General features: G+C 35.2%; 1 long non-coding RNA gene across 1 annotated transcript in view; it reads left to right on the top strand.

The window, feature by feature from the left end:
* Nucleotides 1-4,284: 4,284 nt before the first annotated feature.
* LOC108494468 overlaps nt 4,285-8,447 on the top strand; it is a 30,892-nt gene continuing 26,729 nt past the window's right edge. The window contains exon 1 of the long non-coding RNA XR_001873858.1: nt 4,285-4,420. This is a non-coding gene — a long non-coding RNA (uncharacterized LOC108494468). The remainder of the gene's footprint in view (nt 4,421-8,447) is intronic.

Raw genomic sequence — 8,447 nt, 5'->3', positions numbered from 1 at the left:
GGATTCTCAATCAAAAGTGTGTGCTCTTCATCTGTGGGCTAGGAAATAACTTTCACAGTAGTGAGTGCAGAAACAGTGGTAGCTTTATTTTTCAGAAAATATGCCTGAAAATTGAAGGTGAATACCGGTATGTTAAGTTTACTCTGCATAAATTGGTGGTAAATGTGGCCAACATGGCCTAGAGATGTATAACAGAGTTCCTCTCTATATGGTCCCTTTTCTTCTAACAGAGAAAGAGATTCTTAGTCAAATAGGGAGGTCAAATATAACTTGCAAATAAAAAGAAGCATTTATGAGGCAAGGAAAAGATCTTCACTTTGTTTCAGAACCCAACTGGTAAATGACTGGCTGGATGATTCCAGACAAGTTCTTGTTAGAGACAAGGCTTGCTGTTTATTCACCTTACCCACTCCAGTTCTTCTATACATTTTTAGTTTCAGGATTTGCAATAATACTCCTTTGTATTTTTGAGAGCAGGCCTTCTTTTTAACCATGTAAACAGGATCTCTCTTCAGTGAAATCTTAAAAGTTTGTGTTTATCTAAGTAGTGTTACTTAATCTTTCTGTATATGTGTTTGTTTTTCCAAGAATGAAACCATATAGTCTAACCTTTAATAATGTGAAAAGGTAAGGTTATATGTATTTGTAATTTAACAAAATTACTTTGTCCTCAAAGTACATTCAAATCAAGTGTACATAAATGTGTATGTTAAATCTGTAAATTAAATCTTAGGGAAAGAGCTTTGCAGTTTTCTGAGTAGATATGCAAGTGTAGACTTGTATTGACAGGTACAGCCTCATACAGTCACCAAAGACATGGACTGAAAATATGGAGCAGGTTTCACTGATACAAATACAAACCAAAATATTTCACTTTACTTTTTACTTGTAAATAAAAATAGGAGTTTGTTTACGAGTTGGAATATAAAATACTAACTAGATTTCTGCTGTAGATAATTGGACCCAATGAAAAGAGGGTAACAGTTACCTTTTTATTATTTGAGACTGAAAAAATTGGCCAGGCTTTGAGCCAATTGTGTTTTTCTGTTACCAGTTGTTCTGTTTACTATATTGTGACAAAAACTCTTTATTACTGCAACAGCTTGGCAGTAACAACTGCCTGGTAAAATCATTTCTCTGAGTACCCAACCTGCTGTTGCAAAATGCACACTTAATGATAAAGTGTAGACCCACAGCTGAATCATTTTGACCTTGGTTTACATTACTTCTGGTGAGGACAATGGGCTTTAGTACATAGTACAGAATTTCATGGAATATTGCTTGGTGTTTGTTTTAGAGATCAAATTTATGTCAGGCTAACAGAACATTTTTAACTGTTTTCAGGCTGAGTTTAATTTCTGAGATGTTCTGCCTTTCGCTTGAATAAATGGCAGAAAAATAGCTATATTATAAGCACTAATTTAATCAGCTGTAAACAGCAAAAAATGCATTTCCTAAGCATGTTCGGACAGACTTAATTAGAAAACTCCTTTGTGCCATTATTATTTATAGTCAAGGCGATCCTTTACAATAACATAAGGGATAGAAAGTACCTACTTTCAGCATTTTGTTCCCATGTCTATAACAAAGAGATCCTGCCTGTGAAAGATGTTTTTATTCAAATACATGTGCAGTACAGAAGTCATACTAAGGGAATGCAGCTTCTCTTAAGACCAGGTTTTAACAGAGTTGAAATTACTTCAGTGAAAATACTGTCATTGAGGATTTGCGACCAAACAAACTTAAGAACTCAAAAAGTGCTGATGAATGTAGTACTTAAAAAAATGGAGGTGTTCTTGTGGGCTTGAAAACATCATTGACAGAAGAGATGAAAGTAGAATACAGGAAGTGCAGCGGAGGTGAGGCCATTCTTTGGAATGGCTCAAAGGTGAGGCTGGGTCTGCACTGGGAACTGGCTTGTAGAGCAAAGCAGTGCTTCTTCCTCTGTTATACAGTCTAGGACTGTATAATATAGTATTATTATTTGTATATAGGACATTATAATGTATATGGGACCTGGGGAGAGGATTACTCCATAACTGAAACGGGCTCATGTGCCAAACATCACCACTGCTCAAGTGGTTAAAGCTTTCAGAACCAAAGCTGTTCCACAGACTTCTTCTTCCTGGACATCTCCTTTCTTGTTGTCTGCCTCACACAGCTGGTGGTAGCAAATTAGTGTCCCTACCAAGGGGATGGTGTGATAATTTAAATCCTTTGAGAGAAAAGATGGGAATACAAGGCTATTCCTTGAGCCTACTCGAAGAATCAAGTAGGAACAAAAATCTTAGTGAAAAGAAGAAAAATAGTAACACAGATGTTAATTAGTACTGAACAGCACTTTTATTTATTATTGCCATTCCATTTTATGATAATATTATGTGTCACCATGTATTCGAATTTTTGCTTTAACGTTCCCAACAGCTTGTCTGGACTTCTGTTGCACACATTTGTCCAGACTCCCTCTGTGCAGGGGCACAGAACAAGCTGGTGCTCAGTTCTGTTTGAGCAGTCACTGTCCTCGCTGGGGGAGGACGGGGTGAGGGACTCTGCAGAGTTGCTTTGCACGAACTTTCAACAGCACAGCTTTGGATTTTTAGTAAAGCAGGAGTTTCCAAGCGTTTTCAGACTTCATTTCTTCATTTCATCAGTAAATCAATTAGCACTAGAATCAAATCACTTGCCACACAGTTTGTGTGTGGCGTGTGTAGGCTGCTGAAAAACAATGTGACTGATAAAAAAGAATTAGCAAGGCACATAATACATAGGGGGGTTTTATTTTCACTCAGATCCTGATTATTTAACGTGAAACTGGAATGTTGAAACAGGACTGGACATCTGTGTAAGTTCATAGGTAGAAAACAAAGTAAAATTGGAATATTTTTTAATTTTGTGAAGTTAACATAAGCACTACCTAAGATTTTGAAGCAATTTCTTATATCTTATTCTATTATGTCCCTACTATTATGTCTAATTTCTTATTCTTAAAAATATTCCTGTTCCTGGTAACTTCTAATGAGAGACAAGAGCAGAACAAAATGTCAGTGAATGTTCTAGGAACTCTACATCAGTCCTCCTGAATTCCAAGGAGCATCCCTGCTTTGATGATGTCAGTCTGCTCTATCTAAGGAAACAATAATCTCCAGATTTGCATCCCATGCATGGCAGCCTTCTCCATACAATGAATTTATTCAGTGTTGTCAAATGTATTTATGGTGTTTTGTTGATGGGTTGTCTTTTTTTATTTATTTTTTTTTCAAGAAACAAGAATTTGTTTCGATGTCTTCTCTTATTGACTTAAATCATACAGGTTGGATAGGCACATCTTCTAGATAATAGTCACCTTTGGGAGCTGTAATTGTCTAATAATAGGTTTGACTTCGTGCCTAAAGAACATTCTGTGACATTTAAACCAGGTGAACAGAGCCTGCATTCCTGACATAGAGCATAAACCATCCAGCACCTGATGTCACTGTAAACCTGTTACAGTTTTATAAGTTAGTGGGAAATGTGTCACCTTTATATCCCAGCTCACTGTTGGGATCCCTCACAGGGAAAAAGTTTAAACTAGATTTGAGTTACAGGGTGCATGACATTTTGATTTTTAGACTTTTAAGTCCTTCAGCAGAATGTGGAGTTCATAGAATTATTCTATTTATTTGGGCCAATGTAGTATAAAATCCTGGCATCTAAAATGCTATAGAAACTTCAGTAAAACATTTTAATGAGACTTATGATTGTAATATTTAAAAAAGCAATCATATAAACTCCATCACAAAATATTAATTTATTGACAATAATGAAAGTGCTGGAGAATTATTCATCCATTCTAGAGTTTGTGCACCCAACAACTGAAAAATATGAGTTGTGAGGAAGTTGTGGGAGTAAGTCAACATTTCCTCCTGCAGAGACTGGTAATTCTGGATCTCAAAAAATGGCATCAGTTGTTGTGCCACTGCCTCTGTGCTGCTGCTCTGCACTGCCCGTTGAGATTGCAGTGGTTTATGGTCCACAGGAGACAGGTTCTGCCAAGGAGAGGATTCAGCATCCTGGCAGTGGACGTTTTTGTGAAACAGGTTTTTATCAGGATTCTTGATTTTCCTTTATTTCTGAGGACAGAGTCGAGGGTTTTTTGCCTCTTGCCAACATACTTATATAGACATAATAAAGAGACATCATCAAAAGATGAATTTTTGTGCTTATTGGGACTGTTCAGTTACATTATAGAATTGAAAAAGATGTTCTTTGTGCCATTTATGTTTTTTCCTCTCTATTTTTAGGATGCAAAGTTTGTAGAAGAGCGACGCAAGCAGCTACAAAATTACCTAAGGAACGTAATGAACAAAATTATTCAAACTGTGCCAGAATTCACAGCCAATCCCAAAAAAGAGACACTTATTCAGCTGATGCCCTTTTTTGTGTAAGTATCTGTCAAGTACTCAAGAAAATATTAAGCTTTTTTCATCACAAATAATTTAAAATATAATGCCAACATCTCCAAACTCTTTAAAACTGCGGGGTTTTTTAAATAGAAGTCTTCTGTTCTAATTGTAAGTGCTTTTTTTATATTTAAAGGAATATATGGCATGTGGAGTATTTTTTGTTTATTTAAATGGTGACTTTGAATAAAAATCCCAGTGTAAAGCTTTCAGAAATATCTCAGTGACTTCAAAACCTGCATCTGCCTGCACTCTTCAAACACTAGGTGTCTTCATTTTCTTTTATTTGGTCTTTTTTTAGTGTTGTTTTGCTTCTGTTTGTGTGGGCTTTGTATTGTTTTTAAATTTATTTTGGGGACTGAGGGTAGAGTACTATTAAGGTACTTACTGACCAAATTAAAAATTCAAGTTGTTGAACTCTTTCTAGCTGAATTTTACAATCTGCTGACTCATGTTCTGATTTCATTAATGTTAAAGTTGACTGTGTCCTGATACAGTTTAACACAGTCATTTGTTAAGAATCTCAAAAGAAACCCTTAGATACACAATCACACAAGGGATATAATCTGGTAAAATCTTCCCTTTCTGCTTTAAATATCGTTCTTTATGTATTTGTAAATGATATTTAGAACTATTTAAGAAATAATATTAATGAAAATTTGTTTTTGTAAGTGGTGTTAAATTTCATAATATTTTGGTTTAATAGTATTTTACTATACACATCGGCTCTTTGTAAACACATACATAAGAACAGGAGGGATCTTTGGCAACAAGCATCACAATTTTTTGCACTTTGCAGTTTCATAATTCTCAACACATTGCACGAAGCAATGCACTAGAGTGGATTCAAGAATAATCTGTGATATGGCAAAGAGGTTCTTTTTGTACCTGTGAATTATTTCCTTAGAATTTTTTCTCATATAGTAGATGTTTCAGCATTCTCTCTGGGAATACTAGTGGGATTCTGGAAAAATTAAGCTGTTGAGCAAAATAACTATATACCTCATCTACAGCAGCAGACAAAATGGCTTTTTAATGCATTTTTCTACTGAGAGATCAGACTCTTCTTCTGCAGCTAGAGCAGCAATATTAAATTAATACAAAGAACTTTTCTAAGATGTGCTCCTTCTATCATTGTCTGAAAGTATCATCATTTCTAGGCTATTATTTGAACTTTGTCCTTTATTTTCTGCCATGACCTGGCACTGTTGGTGATTTAGAAAAGACATCCAAAAGAAAATGCATTTCAGTTCCACTTCATATTGCCAACTTCTCCAGTTTTGTCCTTCCTTAATGGATTTTGAGCTTCATCAACAGGAGATCTTGAACATGTTGGACTCTGAAGTGTATATTACATTAACCAGTTGTAACCTTTGTACCATACCTACGATTCTTCTGTTAGTTTTAATAGTATTTTGTTTAATAGTACTTTACTATGAAACACTGTAAATACATATAATAATACTGGTATATTTAATTTGTCCTTTGCAGCACAAATGTATGTACAGTTGATTGAATCTTTATCAATGAAAGAGTAGTTACAAAACACTGAGATATTAGTCATAGGACTGTGCTGTAGGGAATAGTGATACCTCAGTCTGGGGGGAAAATTACAGTCTTAATATGCATAAAAAGTCTCTAGGGCATTAGATCTGTCTATTAGGAAGCAATGAAATATAAAATATAAAAATAATTATCTGGTCTTAAAGAGTTTCTTCTGACTGCAAAATGAAATGACCACAATTCAGTGTGAAAATGAAAAATCCCATAAAGGTTATGTCTGGTTAGGCTTCCTATAGATAGAAATTACGGGGTCAGTTTTAATTAATCACTTTTAAGATCTGGTTTTGGTCTTAGAATATGATTATGATGAACAGAACATAAGATGAATGTCTCTAAGACTGAATCCACTGATAATTTAATGCTAGAATGAATATTGCTGAACATTTTTGTTGTGAGGTTGTTCCTTTGGGGATTTCTCCCTTCCAAGTGCAGTGATTCTGTACAATCAGGCACAGATCTGATGAGGCAAAACATTTTAATTGATCTGTCTGAAATAGCCTGCCACTGTTATAAAGGATGAAATTGCTTTTATTTTGAAACTCAGTTAACAGTTTGCAGTACAATAACATGAATCAGTTTGCTGGCATTTCTTTTCATTATTGTATCAAATGCTGGTGGTTAATCATGGAAATGTAATTTGTTTTGAATCTTAATGCTGTGAACTGTCATTAATGTGCCCTTTCTTTCCTCAGTCTTTATTGCTTATAATCTCAGTTTGTATATTTTTCAGTTTTAATACTTTATTAGCTCAATCACAGGATTGGTCAAAGATTTTCCTTTATAGTCCACTTTCATGTCTTAATGTAAAAAATAGATTCTGGCTCTGCTAATTTGTGTGTTTACATGCTGAATGACTAATTCTTTGTAATAATAAGACCGACATCACAGGATAAATTTTCCAGTCCGTGTGGAGCAAAACCTAAATCAAGATTTGGCACTGCTGAATTAGATTGCTACATCTGCTAGCTGGTGAAGGCCTGTCTGTTAATACTTACTTAAATTAACATTTATTTGCACTCGTGATTGGTACATTATGGATAAACAAAACTTGTTATAACAAGTACACTTGTGTTTTAATCACATTTTTATCAATATGAAAAATATCACACACCTTAGCTCTTTGTAAATACATATATAAGAACAAGAGGGATCTTTGGCAACGAGCATCACAATTCTTTGGACCATATAATTGAGTCTTCAACATAAATCACCACCATAGGCAATATGATTTCAAGTAGGTAAAAAGCTAAAAGCTGTAAACGCATGGGAAAAGAATCTCTCAAATGTTGTGATGGTCCATTTGTCTGTCTCTGGTTTCTGTATCAATTGCCCTCATTTTTTAAAAGATAAAGATTTCAACCTGGTGTGGGGATTGGCTTAGTGATCTCCAGAGGTGCCTTCCAACTTCAAAGAGTCTGTAAATCTATAATTCTCCAAAATCTTGACCTGCAATCTTAACCTGAGTTGTGTGTTACATAAACCCTGCACAAAGAAGTGTTGGCCAAATATACAGCTGGTCACAGAATGTTCTGTGTTAACAAAGTCTAAACAGTGGGAAACTACTAAAGTACATACTGCAATTTGTGGTTCTGCAGAGCTGATCAAATAAGAATAGTGCCACTTTACTGGTTCTTTTGCATTGGCCATGCAAATGTTTGGATTAAAATATATGCAAGAATGGTATAAACACAGTTTTGTGAATATTTTCACAGATGACTGTGCTGAGTACTTCTTTATCTCATATTCTAGGCCACAACTACAAGTTACAACAATTTCTAAATAACAATTACATGTTCTGCTGAGCTGCAGAACTGGACATTTATTCTCTTGTGGTAGCTGCTCAAAAATAGGCTTTAAGAAAAGCAGAGAATCTGCTCAGTAAATCATCAGCAGGTTCTGCTGTCTGCGGGATGTATTTGAACACCAAAGGAGTCATCAGTTCTCCAGGATGATTAGAGGACTGTAATTTTCTAAAAAATATGTTGTCTTCATTTCCCTGGGTGACATTACTGGCAGCATATTTGTTAGCAGAAGTTGTGTTCTTACGTGTTTTGTGTCAGTTGTCTTTGAGTCACGAAGTTAAATTGAAGTGAAAAAAAAAATAATCAAAATTTCTACCTCTTTCTCATTTTCTAAAATACTTCTCCCCTCCTGGAAGGTAAAGTCATGACAGAGGTGCCACCTGACAGGCAAACTCCAGTGCCAACCAATAAGTCATTCAAAAAAAATGTTGTCCCGGGAATACTCCTCCAAGATTTATTTAGCACTGAGCAATGTGTAAAGCCAAGGATCTGCTTTTGGTTTTGCAGACAACAAAGTGAAACTATTTTGGAAGAATAGATCATTGTTCTTAATGGGTTCAAGAACTTGGTGTGGATTGGATTTGAGGTTTTTTTTTTATCATCTCTGTTTCAGTTGCACTCATCAGTGTGTCATTGAGAACAT

The sequence above is a fragment of the Lepidothrix coronata genome, unplaced genomic scaffold, assembly GCF_001604755.1.
Source record: "Lepidothrix coronata isolate B3197 unplaced genomic scaffold, Lepidothrix_coronata-1.0 Scaffold24, whole genome shotgun sequence".
Taxonomy (NCBI): domain Eukaryota; kingdom Metazoa; phylum Chordata; class Aves; order Passeriformes; family Pipridae; genus Lepidothrix; species Lepidothrix coronata.
Note: the sequence above shows the minus strand (reverse complement) of the source record. Positions and strands in the feature narration are given on the sequence as shown.